At 44.3% G+C, this 16,765-nt stretch overlaps 1 long non-coding RNA gene and 1 pseudogene across 1 annotated transcript; one reads left to right on the forward strand and one right to left on the reverse strand.

The window, feature by feature from the left end:
* Nucleotides 1-1,078: 1,078 nt before the first annotated feature.
* On the forward strand, nt 1,079-1,898 carry Nsa2-ps12 (NSA2 ribosome biogenesis factor, pseudogene 12; annotated as a pseudogene).
* A 4,194-nt stretch (nt 1,899-6,092) lies between these two features.
* LOC148005878 (uncharacterized) lies at nt 6,093-13,482 on the reverse strand. Its single transcript, XR_015620283.1, has 3 exons — nt 13,449-13,482; nt 11,519-11,628; nt 6,093-6,980 (listed from the first exon to the last, which is right to left on the reverse strand). It is a non-coding gene; the product is annotated as an uncharacterized LOC148005878 (long non-coding RNA).
* Between the last annotated feature and the right edge of the window lie 3,283 nt (nt 13,483-16,765).

A 16,765-nucleotide genomic window follows, 5' to 3' on the forward strand; every position in this document is an offset into this window, starting at 1 on the left:
GATAGAAATTGTGAATTTTTTATTGATGAGAATATGACTTTACTTTTTTTTTAAGGCAGGGTCTCGCATACACATTGTTTAGCCTAAGCTGGCCTTGAGCTTATTAGACCTTGGGTTCTCAATTCTGTCCCAGCTTCCCAAGTTCTGGCACAAGCCACTTCCTGTCATGTCTTGACTATCGAAACCAAGCTGGTGAATAAAATGTCGTTACATATGCAGTACTTTTCTATCTTGGTGTGCTTAACGGTTTCCCCTGGCTGGACTCGAACTCAGACCACATGACCTCTCTCCTGCAAAGTTACCCCTGAACCTTCTCCTTCTAAAATCTCACATAATGCCCCATGCTTTATTTCTTATGACTTTTTTTTTTTCAGTTTTCTGAGACAGGTTCTTATTCTATTGGCCAGGCTAGAATTCACTATGTAGTCCAGAGTAGCCTAAATTCACAGTGATTCTCCTGCCTCAGACTCCCAAGTGTTGAGATTACAAGTATGGGTCCTGATATCCAAATTTTTATGTAACTTCCTCCATTGTACCTTCTTAGGTAATACAATTATTATGTACGTCATACAACCCGATGTCTGTTAGCATTACAGACCACACTTCATTTTTGTCCATATCCCAGAATACTTTGCAAATAAAAGAAACTTAAAATGTGTGTTTGGGGGCTCTGAGGTTAAGAGCACTGACTGCTCTTTCAGAGGTTCTGAGTTCAATTCCCAGTAACCACATGGTGGCTCACAACCATCTGTAATGGGATCTGATGCCCTCTTCTGGTGTGTCTGAAGACAGCTACAGTATACTTATATATAATAAATAAATAAATCTTTTTAAAAATGTGAGTTTGGCATATGAAATAATTAATTAATTAAAAAATAGGTTCGACCCTTTCCTGTTCTGACCTGAGTGAAGCAGGCTCGTGGGCCAGTGATAACACTGGGATTAAGAAGTTTTTAGAGGGGGTTGGGGATTTAGCTCAGTGGTAGAGCGCTTGCCTAGCAACCACAAGGCCCTGGGTTCAGTCCCCAGCTCCGAAAAAAAAAAAAGTTTTTAGAACCCGGGAGGTCGAGGACCGCTGCCTCGAGGCTGTCATCATGCCACAGAATGAATATATTGAATTGCACCGAAAACGATATGGATATCGTTTGGACTACCATGAGAAAAAGAGAAAGAAAGAAGGTCGGGAAGCCCATGAACGTTCAAAGAAAGCAAAAAAAAAAAATGATTGGCCTGAAGGCTAAGCTCTACCATAAACAGCGCCATGCCGAGAAAATACAAATGAAAAAGACCATTAAGATGCACGAGAAGAGAAACACCAAGCAGAAGGATGAGGAGAAGACTCCACAGGGAGCAGTCCCTGCCTACCTGCTGGACAGAGAGGGGCAGTCAAGAGCAAAAGTACTTTCCAACATGATTAAGCAGAAGCAGAAAGAAAAGGCGGGAAAATGGGAGGTCCCTCTACCCAAAGTTCGTGCCCAAGGAGAAACAGAAGTATTGAAAGTTATTCGAACAGGAAAAAGAAAAAAGAAGGCATGGAAGAGAATGGTTACAAAAGTCTGCTTTGTTGGTGATGGTTTTACAAGAAAACCACCTAAATATGAAAGGTTCATTAGGCCAATGGGTCTACTTTTCAAAAAAGCCCATGTCACACACCCTGAGCTGAAAGCTACCTTTTGCCTGCCTATACTCGGTGTGAAAAAGAATCCCTCCTCCCCATTATTATATACAACCCTGGGTGTGATCACCAAAGGGACAGTCATTGAAGTGAATGTAAGCGAGCTGGGCCTTGTGACACAAGGAGGCAAGGTCATTTGGGGAACGTATGCTCAAGTTACCAACAATCCTGAAAATGATGGGTGCATAAATGCAGTCTTGCTGGTTTGACAGTGACATCATACAAGTCATTCCACTCACTATGGAAGGCTACAGTGTCAGGAAAACACCATCGCTGTGATTTTTCTGAACTACCAATCAGCCTTACTCCATGTGCAGTCATCAAGAAGCATATATTAAATTGTAAAGGAAAATAAAACACTGCCCAATTAAAAAAAAATAGGTTCGATCTCTAAGACAGTACAGCAGGTTTTTCACGGAAAATCTCAACTAGATAGGGTATCATTTTAGATAGCAAAACATTTTCACATATACAGAAGAACACACCAACAAACTCAGTATACCTCTAAGGGATCAAAAGAGAGACAAATGTTCAAATGTATGTAGTCGCCTTTACGTTGGAATTGAGCATTTCTATAATGTTTTCTGCCACCAATGAAACTCCTACAGTAAGTATTGAATGACAGACTTCTTATGGTATCAACCTAAGGCTAAAAATACAGCTGCTTACTGACACGCTGTATTGCAGGGCTTTCTGGGTCCTGACTGAAGTTTAAAAAGAATAACAACATGCTGAGTCTCTCTGTATAGTTTTAGGCTGTTGGCCTTTTGCTTGGGCAGTTTCTAGTTAGCCTCTAACTTAACCTAACTTCCCTGCCACTACCATGCCACTTGGTTCTTTCTTTACCTCCGATCTGTGCCCATCCCTGCTTCTGTGTCGATGTCGATATCGATCTTTCTGCCCTAGTCTTAGCCATGATGCAAAAGCAACACTCCTTATTTATTTGGTTGGCATTGGGGACTACATGACCTTACCATGGGAGCTTGCCTTTGATTTGGGACAGCTGAGTAAATAACAAATATTTACATATCCTGCTAGTCTGATGCCACCTGCCCCAGCTAACAGTTGAGAACACAGGGTCACACTTTTTCATAGACAGTAAACACAATATCTGTGGGTCACACCCGACAACAGTGATTATAACCTGTCTCTTCTACCCTATTACCTGGCCCCTATTTCTGAGCCTACAATTTGAGTCCCATTGTCTGGTTTTGCTTCAGCTTCCCACCTACTTCTTCAAGGCTGATAGCATCATTGTCCCACATTCAGGTCAAAAACATAAGTTAGTACATTGTAAGTAGCCCATGGGCAGCATCTGTCAAACCAAGGGAGTTTAGGGATGAACTTAGGAACAAACAGGGAATTGTCTAATTCAGAGAGACATGAGTCTGACAATCAGATATTATGGTAGTGAAATAAAAGATTTGAATGCTACTGGCTGACAGCCATATAAAGATAGACCACCAACCCATGGGAACACAATGGACTAGTCAATTAAAAGGGTTTTATTTCTCTCTTTTATAGAGTCTGCAAAGTTCGATACCAAGGGGTCAGTATTCAGTAAGGGATTCCATGTTGTATAAGAGCAGAAGATTGCCGGGGAGGAGAATATGAGAGAACAAACCCAGTAAGCCCAGGACTGTGGGTGCAAGAGCGTTGTTAAACCAGTTTGGCTCCCAGCAGACTGCACCCGCCCAAGAGCTCTCTGGATTTGAGAATGAAACAAACACACACACACACACACACACACACACACACACAGAGAGAGAGAGAGAGAGAGAGAGAGAGAGAGAGAGAGAGAGAATCAACATCCCTATAACTTAGTAGAACTAGACTATTTTCTGATTTTTCTATGATTATGCAATTTTAACCACATTTTCTCCCTGTCCCTGCTAATCTAAAATCTCAATGTCTTACAATAAGTTGGGCACGATTCTTGTCAAAGCTATTCCTATTTTTATATAGCCATGGAGCTGAGATGTCTGTGGTAAGAGAACAAAGAACTGTGAAGATATTTTAGGACAATTTAGAAAATAGAATCATTATGCAAATATCTATCTATTTAGTTATCCAAGCTGTAAGAGAAACATTGCTCAGAAGAGAGGAGAATCCTGGAGTCAGGTTTCCCACCTGCTGGTTAGAATTCCTTATAACTAATACCAGGCTTCTGGGTGGCTTTTTTCTGGTTTCTCACAGAGATGGCCATTACTACTCTGCTAACCTGCCTTCACAACCCTGGGCTCTTTGCTGGCTTCCTGTCTTTGCTGGCTTCCTGTCGACACAATTCTCTTCCCATAGACTCTACTACTCTTTGGCATAAAGTAGATGCCCTTCTGGCTTCAGGAGAAATGCCAAGCCAATGTGTTTCCATTTTGTATCCTCAAGTATAACAACAGCAGAAGAAAATATAAACTTAAGAGTAGTTACCTGATGTTTAGAGGTGTATGAGAAAGTTACTTGAACGGTGCTTTGCCAGAGAATTGTTTTAGATAACCTTTTTAAAAAAGGGACATACACATGTGTATGTCTTTATGCATGTGTGTGTGCCTGAATGTATATACGTGCAGAGCATGCATACAGACACTCATGAAAGTCAGAAGAAAGTGTGGGTGTCTTCTACCGTTGTGCCAGGAATTGTTCTTGAACCCCAAAAGACCACCAAGGATATAATCACATTAGGGTCTCTTTATTACAAGCTCAGGGTTGGGCTCTCCTCCAACCCAATCCTCACACAGCAGGACCGGAAAGTGAGGCAGCCTTGTACCCTCAGCAGGACTAGCTTTGATAGGGAATGGGAGTAAGTGGTGGTGGTGGGGTACCCAGTCTGGCCAGTACCTAAGAATGACTACCGTTAGCCCACAGGTGGGTGTTCTGAAGCAAAACCATGAACAACCACAAATGGTCTGAATGTAACCTGAAACAATCAGACTAATCTTTGATTAACTGTTGTTAGGGAGTAACTCTGGGGGGCGGGCCAAGAACAAGCCATGGGGTCCTCCCTGGTACTCAGCTGCAGGTCAGGTTCTCAGGCTTTTGTTTTTCTCTTAAGATGGAGGCTGGTCCAAAGCTGGAGTTGGGATCTACTTCAATTAGTCCTCAAGGCGAGTGACTGGAAGGTGACCCTAAATGTCTATTACAAGCAGTTTTTATACTTTTTAGGGGCACAGGTTGCATCAGCAAGGTTACACTTCAAACTTAATGGCTAGGAGTATTAACCTTTAAATCTATTGGCCAGCAAACATCAGTCAGTACATTCTGAGAATTTTCTACTCAAGAATGCTCCTGGGGGTGGAGAATGGAACCTGGCCTAGCCTCCACCTAAGGCAGGAAGCTGGAACCTGGCCTAGCTTGACCTGAGGCAGGTGGGTGTAAGGCTGGTGAAAGCCCCTAGGGTCCTTAATTCCCATCTCCCTCACCCCCTCTCACTGATCTAATTTTTTTTCCTAACTAGTTCCCATACTCAACTCCAACCATACTAGAATGGTCAAGGGTCCCATCTTGTGGCAGGCCTTCTGCTAATAATCACACCAGCCGAAAGTTCAGGTCATGCGTAAAACATGATAGTTCACAACCACACTGACTTTTTTTTTCTTTTTTGGCCAAGTGTACATAAACTTTAGTCATCTGAGGGGAGGGAACCTCAACTAAGAAAATATCCAGCCTCCAGACTATCTGGGCTTTAAACAGACAAGCTTATGAGATACTTTCTTAAAAGGTGATGCATGGTGGAGGGCCCTTGAGATGGTGGTCCTGAAATCTATAAGAACACAAGATGAGCAAGCCTTGAGAAAGTCAGTAAACAGAACTCCTCCATGGCCTCAGCTCATGCCTCTAGAATCCTGCACTGCTTGAGTTCCTGTTCTGACTTGCCCTTACATTCCTCTGTCCCTCTTCACTGATATTCCCTGACACTTGCAGTAGGTAATACAGCTGTCTTATTTGTTTTGGTTTGATTTTGTCATTTTGGTTTGAGACAGGGTTTCTCAGTGTACCCCTGGCTATTCCAGAACTCACTCTGTAGGCCAGGCTGGCCTCAAATCCAAAGATCTGCCTGCCCCTGCCTCCTGAGTGCTGAGATAAAGGTGTGTGCCACCACCACAGTTGAGTGGAATGTGGTTGTCTTGTTTGAGACCATTATAATTGAGAAAGCTCACAGGCAAACTTAGAGGGCTCATGGGTATCTAGTCTCATTCACCTGTTGGTCTTTTCTTTGATAAAATGACCAAGCCAGCTCACTCAGTCTACAGGATTTCAAGGGAGGGAGTGGGGATTGAAAATAAAAAGTTAATTAGACATTATAACATGACTCCAGGGTTGGGGATTTAGCTCAGTGGTAGAACGCTTGCCTAGCAAGTGTTCAGTCCCCAGCTCCAAAAGAGAAAAAAAAAAGAAAAAAACAAAAAAAAACAAAAAATGCAACGATAACATGACTCCAGCCAATGCTGAGACTGAAGTGAGTTTATTTTTTTCCCAGTCTGCTTTTCTATCATTCTAGGTACATACAAAGAATGTGGTCAGTCCTATGGCATAAACAAAGTAGTTTACAAACAAACAAAGCATAAACAAAGGTCCCACGATTACTGTATTCAGAGTCCTAACAAGACCCATCAAGATACAATGAACACAGTCCTCAGCTGTACTCATCTTGAGCCTACTTTCCTGTCCTTGCCCAATGTCAAATTCTTGCCAAATTTCTAGATGTGGCCCCAAGAACTCTCCACAATATAAGAGTTAGAAAATCAAGAGCCAGATAACATTCCATGACCTTCTTGCCTTGTGCCAGTACTCAGAACTGCTGACTCTGAATTCCACACCGTGATCACAACACAGTGGTTGGTTCCAATAGCCACAAATATGAGGTCATGAGGTTGGGTTTATTTGTTTTGTGGGGTTTTTTTTTTGTTTTTTGGTTTTTTTTTTTTTGTTTTTTTGTTTTTTTTTTTGTCCCTCCTTCCAAGTTAAGGATAAAGGCTAGATCAAAGAACTATAGGGACTAAAGCTATCCTGGAAGTGGGGCTCTTCCCACCTCGTTCTGGTATCATCTGGTCCTACTGCCAGGCTTCACAACCCTCTTTACCATAAGGCCATATGGCCAGAAGATGTCTTTGCTGCCTCTTCCTAGGAAGGGACAGCAACTGACTAAACCCATCTGGTGAACATGTGGAGTTTCCAGTGATGTTCATCATCAATCTTCTCGGCAGCTTCTCAAGGTGCAGCTTCCCAATAGGAACCTTGAAGTGACACTTTCCCCTGCTTTTCTCTGATGGCGCCCATGCTGCCACAGTACCGAGAACCAGGTGTAGGCCTGTGAGGTGTAAGAAAAAACACATACTCGGGTCATTCATGTTACAAGAATGTCAAAGCTTTACTGAGGTTCACAGAATATATACCCAAAGTCCACCAGGTGGAAAATTCCAGGAAGTAGTGGAAAACGGGTTTATGCCCTCAGGAACAAAAAACAGGAATTGATTCAAGGATGTTACCGCCCAGGCGTCAAACGGAAAGGTCAGGATGCTCCTTTGTTAGGAACAAAAGGCTTCCACATGCATCAGCAAGGCTCAGCAGGGGGCAAACATTGACAGGGCCCAGGACATCCGACATTTCTCATTCTGACCCTGCCCTCACCCACTTTTGTCCACTTCTCTGGTCCCTATTTCTGAAACAAATATTACTGTACCTTCAGATAATATTAAAGAATTCTACTTGAAAAGTATATCTGGAGTGAGAGCTCCCTCTGTTGAGAGATCTGGACCAAGTCTTACAGACCCTGAGATTAAAGGTATGTTCCACCATGCCTGGTTCATGCCCTGCTTTTAAGAAACAAGATCTCCAGCATATCCTATTTGTGTAGGGAAACCCTGTCTCAAACAAGAAAATCAACAACGAAACAGAATGGGAATATCCCCTTGAAAGATCTTTTCTCTTTTTTAAAAAGATTTATTTATTTATTATATATAAGTACACCGTCATTGTCTTCAGACACGCCAGAAGAGGGCATCAGATTCCCATTACAGAGGGTTGTGAGCCACCTTGTGGTTTCTGGGATTTGAACTCAGGACCTCTAGAAGAGCAGTCAATGCTCCCAACCACTGAGTCATCTCTCCAACCCCCTGGTTTTCTTTCTTTTCTTTCTTTTTTTTTCCCCTGGAGCTGGGGACCAAACCCAGGGCCTTGTGCTTGCTAGGCAAGCGCTCTACCACTGAGCTAAATCCCCAACCCCCTCCTGGTTTTCTTTTCTAATGAAGAAACTTTTTGCCACCTAAGGTATGTGAGCTTTTCTGCATGATCTGCATTCCAGTTTTCACAGTCAGCAGAAGTCCAGGTTTGGTCTGCAGCTTCCCTTCAGCCAGAAGCAGCTGAAGGAGTGAAAGACCCCCGGAGAGGACCTTTCCCTCAGGAGGAGTCCCAAGCGCCCAATGACTGAGCCGAGTCCACCCGGATGCAATCAGCAAGAGGGTTTATTGGAAAACACAGGTACCTGCAGGCACACAGTCTCTTCGGAGGACTTGCGCGCCCAGCAGCTCCAGCATGGGGCTTTTATAGGGTTTGGGGAAGCAGGAGCGGGCGTACAGAAGCAGATGCATAGTTACGGGGATTGGTGGATTCAGACGAGGCACATAGACATGTTCACATATGATTGGCTATTTCACATGATGAGGTAATAAGGTATAGCTACACACATTGGCAGGTTTGAGGCGTCCTGGATGTCGGGGGCTGGGGGCTTATCTCTTCCTGCCAGGTGGCCTGTGAGTCAGATCTAGTACTCCTGGTCTGTTCTGCATTCCTTTCCTTTTATGGTCTGTTAGTTCTAGCAGCAGGGCGGGGCTGCCTGGACTTGCTTTTCACAGTGTTTAGTCCTGAGTCTGTGAACCCTGAAACACACTCTTCCAACTCCATATTTTTAAACCCCAAATCTGTATAATTTTCCCTTCATTCCCCTCTTCTTCTATTAAGTAATTCTAATCTTAGAATTTTGATATCAAGTCTCGTATTTGGTCTCACCAGTTGTCCTAACTGACTGGTACTGTAGTCTCAGAACCATCAACCGCACAGCACTCACTCGATTTTTAACAAAAGCAATTAACCTGTTTGTCACGCAGGGTCCAAAAACTAAAACCAAGAAAATTATTAGTAATGGCTCAGCCATATAGCAGAGAGTAGGGTAGTCATCCAGGGAGACTGAGTGAACCAAGACTCAAACCAACCTTGTTGAGCGTCTCTATCTTTTTGTAGGAGTCAAACCTATTAACTAGTTTCTTTAACACACATGGACCTATAATCAGAAGCAGAAGCAAAACTAAGAAGGGTCCCATAAGGGAAGATATCAGAGTAGTCATCCAAGGAGATCTACTAAACCAGCTCTCGAACCATCCCTGATGCGCTTCTCTGTCTGCCTTTTGTCTAACCTTTCTTTAAGTTTATTCATGGAGTCTTTAATTACTCCTGAATGGTCTGCATAGAAGCAACATTCTTCTTTCAGTGTAGCACACAGACTCCTTCTTTAAGGAATATCAGGTCTAATCTTTTCCTATTTTGAAGGACTACCTCTGAGAGGGAGGTTAGGTATTATTGGAGGTCAGCTAAAAAGTCTCTCACTCTTTTTATATCTGAGTCAATGGCAGTTCTGAATTCTCTATAAGCCTTGCATTGCAACAGCACCTAGACAGCCTTAGCCCTAAGTAATTCTCAACTCCTTTTTTGTGACTTACTAAGTCTTTAGCATCAGGATTCCAATCTGGACACTATCTGAACCTATACACCAAGGTCATGACTGTCTTTTAGAACTTCTAAACTTATACAGGTTGTGATCCCTGAGGCACAGTCCCAAGAACTGTTAGGAGTACTAACATATGCAATGTTACATCATTTGCAATAGGGATCAAGCCTATTCCCACACCTATCTCGATGGAACCCAGGGCAAACATGAAATTCTTGTTTCTAAAGCACACTTCTCAAGTGAGCATTATAGCAACCTCCCAGTCAGTCTCTGATGTATCCACTTATCTGATGTGCAAGTCTAGGGAGCTTTTTGAAGATCTGAGTGTCCCTCTAGGTCCCAGCTCTCAGCCCCAACAGCTAGTACGCGGCTGGTGAGGGCTGAGACTTGATGGCTGTCAGGGTGGTCAGCAGCACCAGGTATGGTCCTTTCCAGCAAGGCCCCAGTGTCTGGGCTCCGTGTCATTGTATGTAGCTGCAATCTCTGACCTGGAACTTATGAGATGTCTTGGGGGTCCCCGGGGCATAGGCTGCTGTCAGCTGTGAGCAGATTTCTTTCTGTATCACCTGTAGGTCTTTTAGCCTGGCATACAAATCATTATTACTATGACATGTTGGTTCAATAACATCATCTAATACAGTCAGGGAGGAGCTGAGGCCCCATATAAGATCTCAAAGTGGGTAAGGCTGAATCTGGAAGGAGTATTTCTTGCTCTGAAGAGAGCAAGAGGGAAGGAGTGTCACCCAGTCTGCGCCAGTCTCCATGGTCAATTTAATTTGGTCAGGGTCTCTTTTAGAGTTTTATTTATTTACTCTACCTGTCCTGAACTTTGAGGTCTGTAGATACAATGTAATTTCCAATCAACCTCTAAATACTTGGCCACACCCTGGCTTACCTTGGCAACGAAAGTAGGGCCGTTGTCTGACCAGATTACCTTGGGCATTCCAGACTGGGGGAAGATTTCTTCCAGTATCTTCTTGATGACTATCGAGGCCATCTCTTGCAGTTGTTGGCTTCACCAGGGCATCCAAGAGATGGTAAAGGCATCTGCAGTGCTGATGTGCTTCATTCATGAAGAGAACTGTTCCCGTCTGTTTCCTCCACCCATGGGCTTCTGCCAGTGCTTGACACTCATGTTACAGTGGCTCCAGGTCAGGATTGGGCAGCAAGGTGACCAGATTGCCCTCAACAGGTGGAGAATCTAGTCCATGGCAGCTGACCAGTGGTCCCATCTTTTGGGACACTCTATTCAAAGGCAAGACATCAGCCACTCTATCACAGTTTAAGTCCTGGATTGGGTGATAATTGTTAGTGCCCGGCTGGCAGGAGTGATGTGTTCCAGGCAGAAATGCACTAAGCCACACATCTCCCAGCATCAGGTACTGGTGCATTAAGCTCCACATTCACAGTCTGCAGATATGCATACACATGGCCTCACCCAGCCATTTCAGCCCACGCAAGCCATTTTGGAGAGCAATTTTCTCATGAGCAAGGGATAGGGGCAGTCAGGGATGACTATGAACTAGTGGGTTACCCGGCCCACGCCAAGGTCCACTGTTCTTCGGGCAGTCCATAAGTATTGTTTGTTGCCAGTAGCCCCTTGCACTCAAGGTCTTTGGATATTGGCCCACTGTGGGGGCATAGGAGCACAGAGCATTGGGTCCCTGTATCCACACTTCCCTTCTATCTCTGTACATAGCCAGCACTCTAGGACCAAGAAGCTCTCCAGTGGCCCCTCTTGTTCTTTCTTGGGCAGTCCCTGACCCAGTGTCCTTTTCTTTGCATTAGGCACACTGATCTTTAGCCAGGAATTCTCTTCTGTTGCCAGGTACTATCTTCCTAGGTTCCCTAACTACTGTGGCCAGTATATGTTCCTCTCTCGTCTTTTATCTCTCTTTAGCTCTCTAACTTCTTCTTTCCTAGCTTCCTGCTCTTTTTACCTCTTTTCTCTTTTAACCTTACTTTCTCTGTAACTTATACTAACTCTCAGCAACTTAGCTTAACCCTTTAAATTTCTGTAACTTTCTCTTCATATCCTTTCCTTATCTTAGCCAGATTGGTGGGGCATTTTCCAGCCCCTCAGAGACCCACCCCTGGAGCTGCGCGGCAGACCTGGCACTCCCTACCTTTAGGCGTATTGAATCCAACAGGCAGAAGTGAGGGCCTTCCATCCATGTCTGGAACATTCTTTCTGGCCTCCAGTAGGATTCCGTCTTTCCTCAGTGGTAAAGAAGACCTGTAACAGTTACTAACAAGCATCTCAAATGGGATGGTGAGAAAACAAGAGAATCTTGAGAATAGAGGTCTACTGAAGAGGGCAAACAGCATTTAGTCACACAGCTAAACCAGGAGGTTCTCTTGGGACAAAAAGGCCATTGTACAAATAAGCACAAGCTTTGTCTATGAAACAGAAAGGCAAGCAGAGAGGCAGCAGATCTGTTATCGACTATCTCTCTAGACTTAGATTTTCCCTCAAGGAGTATCTCTCTCTTCAGTGTCAGCTCTGTGGCTTTGCCTCTCAAGAGAACCAGCCTCCAAATGACACTAGGCTAACAAAAGGATGGAGAGATGGTTAGAACCTGGGTGCTAGATGCCAGGTGGCTGACAAAAGAATCGTAACCAGTTCACTCGGGGGTATCAGGACCTTAGTAGTAGCCCTTTACCAAACTGTCTCACTGGGTTTAAAGGCCCATGGAAAAGAAAACATTAATCCTGACCTTGGCCACCGCCAAAGCCTGAATTCTAAATCTTGACTGGCAAAACAAAGTTTTTCACAGTTTGTTGAAGATTCTTTGAAACTATTTTAGGGGCTCTTTTTGTCCCCCAACCTGGGGCATTTTGACCACAGGGGCAGGAACTGGCTGCTGTGGGAATAGGATCAAAGGCACTCTCCATGTTAATGATGACCAACGAGAAAAGTAATTTAATGCTGGAGACTGACTCCTCCCTTGGAATAAGGCCAGCAGATAAGGCAGGCTTCCTTAAAGAACTTCTCTTAATGAGCACTCTCCTTCTGTGAGCAAATGTCAGAAATTCCTTTCTTGTTCTTGTTTTCCTTATCTTTCCCAGTTCATCACAGCTGGCTGCGAGCACAAGCACAGATAAAACACTATGTTTTAAAAATTGACTTTGGCTATCAACCAACACACCGCCACTAGATCGGGGTCCACAAAATTAAGTTTCTTACTCACTAAGTGTTAAGGGGACCAAGTAAAACTCTTCGACGAACAAAGCAAACAGTTTCATGATTTCAAACACGGTCCAAGATTTTAAACACAGTTGTCAGTCCAAATTCAAACACGAAACAAAAGTAAAAAGACACTCGACAATATCACAGAAAACAAACCAGAGAAACAAGACCAAAACAAAGCATCCTATAACCAATTTCCACAGATGCCTGGTATTTTCAGTACCTGGCCCAAACTGCAGCTTAACCTTAGTTACTTCTGGGATACCAAACACAGAAACAGAACCAAACAACAGACACCAACACGTCCAGAAAACCACAGTCAGGTCACAAAGAAGACAAACAATTCCAACAGTCAAACAAGTAACAGACAGACGCGCCGTGCGGCTTCGGTACCAAACTGAAACCAAAAAGTCAGACGGAGTCAGCGAGGGTCTTGGATCCTCTACTCCAATAAAATTCCGACGGAGTCATCAAGGGTACGGATCCCTCCGAAAACGGACGGAGGTGCCACGGATCCGGATCTCCCTCTCCTCCAACCACCCTTGGAACGTCTTCCAGGGCTGCGGGGGAGAAGTCCGAGCTTGTCAGCTCCTTCTCTGGCTCTCCCAGATAGTCCCCAGATCTGAGCCTATTGATCGATCATTCACAGGTCAAGACACAACAGACAAGACAAACGCCGGCCGGCTTACCTCCCGGTGAGTGGTCGGTGATCTCTGGGCGGAGGATCTCCGAATCCCGGACGAGCCCCCATAATGAAAGACCTCCGGAGAGGACCTTTCCCTCAGGAGGAGTCCCAAGCGCCCAATGACCGAGCCGAGTCCACCCGGATGCAATCAGCAAGAGGGTTTATTGGAAAACACAGGTACCTGCAGGCACACAGTCTCTTCGGAGGACTTGCGTGCCCAGCAGCTCCAGCATGGGGCTTTTATAGGGTTTGGGGAAGCAGGAGCGGGCGTACAGAAGCAGATGCATAGTTACGGGGATTGGTGGATTCAGACGAGGCACATAGACATGTTCACATATGATTGGCTATTTCACATGATGAGGTAATAAGGTATAGCTACACACATTGGCAGGTTTGAGGCGTCCTGGATGTCGGGGGCTGGGGGCTTATCTCTTCCTGCCAGGTGGCCTGTGAGTCAGATCCAGTACTCCTGGTCTGTTCTGCATTCCTTTCCTTTTATGGTCTGTTAGTTCTAGCAGCAGGGCGGGGCTGCCTGGACTTGCTTTTCACAGTGTTTAGTCCTGAGTCTGTGAACCCTGAAACACACTCTTCCAACTCCATATTTTTAAACCCCAAATCTGTATAATTTTCCCTTCAGGAGTTCAGAGCAGAGAAAGTAGACTGAACAAGACCAGCAACTAGACAGGGTCAGGGCTATCTTCGGTAGAAGGGAGAATAGCAGAGCATAGAGAACAGAGAAAACATGGTGATAACTCCAGGAGCAGAAGTCTAGAGAAAGCATGAGACTAGCAAAGTAGTAGGGAGAGTAGCTGTGGGGAGGAAGAGTCAAGAAGCGGAGAAATGTCTAAGTAAGGGAGCCTGAAGAGTAGCGTGGACCTTGATGTACTGATAGCTGACACTGGTATATGCTAATTGGAGAGCCAGATGTCCTATTGTCAGAAGTAAGGGAAATGACTCCTTTGGTGACTCCTTTGGCAGACAGAAATGGCTTCAAAAGTTCCTGAGGAATGCTGGATTTTATCTAGTTGCCAGAGACCTTCTTACGGTCCAATTTGAGCTTATTTCTGATTTAGACTGCCTTTTGGAGTTTGGGGAATTGACAATTGCTTTCGAGTTTCATTCTGACTCCATTTTTAAATTCTTTACTCTAAGAGACTAAGCCTATGAAAAGGCACTGTATCTCCCAGTGACAAAACCATACAAAACTTTGCTGGATGAATGCTGTTAGCCATTAGGTAAATGCAAATGAAAGGAGCAATGAGGTGCTGTTTCACACTTGCTAAGATGGAGATGATAAATTCAGATGGCATTGTGTTGGAAAGGTTATGGAAATTGGAACCCTCTTGTGCTGCTAAGAGGAATGTGAAATGGGGTAGCCATCTTGGAAAACCTTTGCCAACTAGGCCCTGCCAACAGGTTAGCACAGGGAGGGACTAAAGAATGCCCCTCACCCTCAAAACAGGAAGGAAAGAACAATAGAGGGTGGTGGCTGCTTCTCCTGGCCAGTTTAGTTCAAACTGGATCAGTTCAAATTTAAATCAGGGACTTCTTTCTGTAAGTCTAAAAGGAACTCAGGACAAACAGCTTACTGTGGGGCTTATTAGAATACCAAAGCACAGACTGGCCTTCAGGCCCTCTCAGGGTCTCAAGGTATCTGTAACTGAGTACGTGCTGACATCCAGGCCCCTCTCACCCTGAACCCTATCCTAAACTTCTCATTCCTACAGGCCCTACCATTTCCCCTGTGCCTTGGTCTCCTTTGCCCATATTCTTTTGTCTGTCCGCTTTTGTTCTTCCCCTGTGTCTTAGGGTTATTATTGCTGTGATAAAACACCATGACCAAAGCAACTTGGTCATCTGCAAAAGAAGTCAGGAAAAGAATGCAAGCCCGGAAGGAACCCAGAGGCAGGAGCTGATACAGAAGCCATGGAAGGGTGCTTCTTACTGGCTCACTCCCCACAGTTTGCTCAGCTTGCTTTTTTATAGAACTCATAACCAGTAAACCAGGGGTGACCACACACACACACACACACACACACACACACACACACACACACACTCACACTCTATGGACTGGGCCATTCCCCAACAATCACTAATTAAGGAAATGTTCTATAAAAGTAGCCAGCACCCCACCTGGTACCACCCTCTTCTTATGGCTCTCGTCAGTCTGTTGGTCATGTTTACTACTTTCTCTCCCTGCTCTGGACTCTTCGAGGTGCCCTCAGCTCTACTCTTCTTCAAATCTACAAGGAAAGCCTTCTTTCTTCTCAACCATCTTTTTGGAGCTGTCATGTCCTCACTTTCTGCACCTCTTTCTTTTTTCAGATACTTGTCAAAGCCTGGGCATATTTCCCATGATGCTCTGGGCATTTTTATTTTTTTCCAGAAGCAGCCCCCACTTCTCCCCAGCTCCGAAGAAAAGAACCAAAAAAAAAAAAAAAAAAAAAAAAAAAAAAAAAAAAAAAAGAACTGCTATGTGGTTGCTAGGAACTGAACCTGGGTCCTCTAGAAGGTAGCCAGTGCTCTTTAGCCTCTGAGCCATCTCTCCAGTCCTGCTTGTTTTGGAGACAGGGATTTATGTACCCTAGGCTTGCTTCAAAACACTCTCTGAAGCTGTGTGACCTTAAACTTCTGATCCTTTTGCTCTCCCTTGCAAGTGCTGGGATTATTGATCCCAGGACTTCATGCACTTGAGCCCAATATTCAATCAGTTGAGCTGCGTCCCAGCCCTTCCAATGACAGTTTTAATAAATAAAACGTATAATATCCATGCGTTGCAATTTAACTCAACCAAAAAAGGAATAAAGCACCGAAATCTGCTGCAACATGAAATACTGTACAATATTACAGAAACCCATTGCAATGGTCATATTTGATCCCATGTATCTTCTTTTTTTTCTTTTTCTTTTTTTTTTTTCCGGAGCTGGGGACCGAACCCAGGGCCTTGAGCTTGCTAGGCAAGTGCTCTACCACTGAGCTAAATCCCCAACCCCGATCCCATGTATCTTAAATGCAAAGAATAAACTGCGTGTGATGCAACAAACTGTTAATTCCAGGACTCAGGAGGCAGAAGTAGGCAGTAAATTCAAGGCTAGCCTGTTCTACATAGATCCTATTTCAAAAATCTCAGGTAGCAAACCTTTACAGACGAAGAGTCTGTGAATTGTTGGCTAAAATTGGAAAGGTTTTAAGTCATAACTAAAGGCAACAGACTGATTTTTCAGGAGTGGTGAAAATGTTCTCAAACCAAAGGTTGCCCAATTGTGACTATAACAAAAGCCACTAAAGGAATAGCTCAAATGGGTGAATTTATACAACATGTGTTACAGAACAGTCATACAAGCCAAGGATTGTTCAGCACACCCTGCTATGATCTTTGGAACAGCTGAGCAATAGCAAAGCTTCAGAAGCATCTAGGCCCACTGGATTTCAAGCTACTTCCATTTCCTAGTTTACCGGTCTACTACTTTAACAGTCACATATGGCTCTTTCCCG

The sequence above is a fragment of the Rattus norvegicus genome, chromosome 5 (genome assembly GCF_021556685.1).
Source record: "Rattus norvegicus strain SHRSP/BbbUtx chromosome 5, alternate assembly SHRSP_T2T, whole genome shotgun sequence".
NCBI classification, from domain to species: domain Eukaryota; kingdom Metazoa; phylum Chordata; class Mammalia; order Rodentia; family Muridae; genus Rattus; species Rattus norvegicus.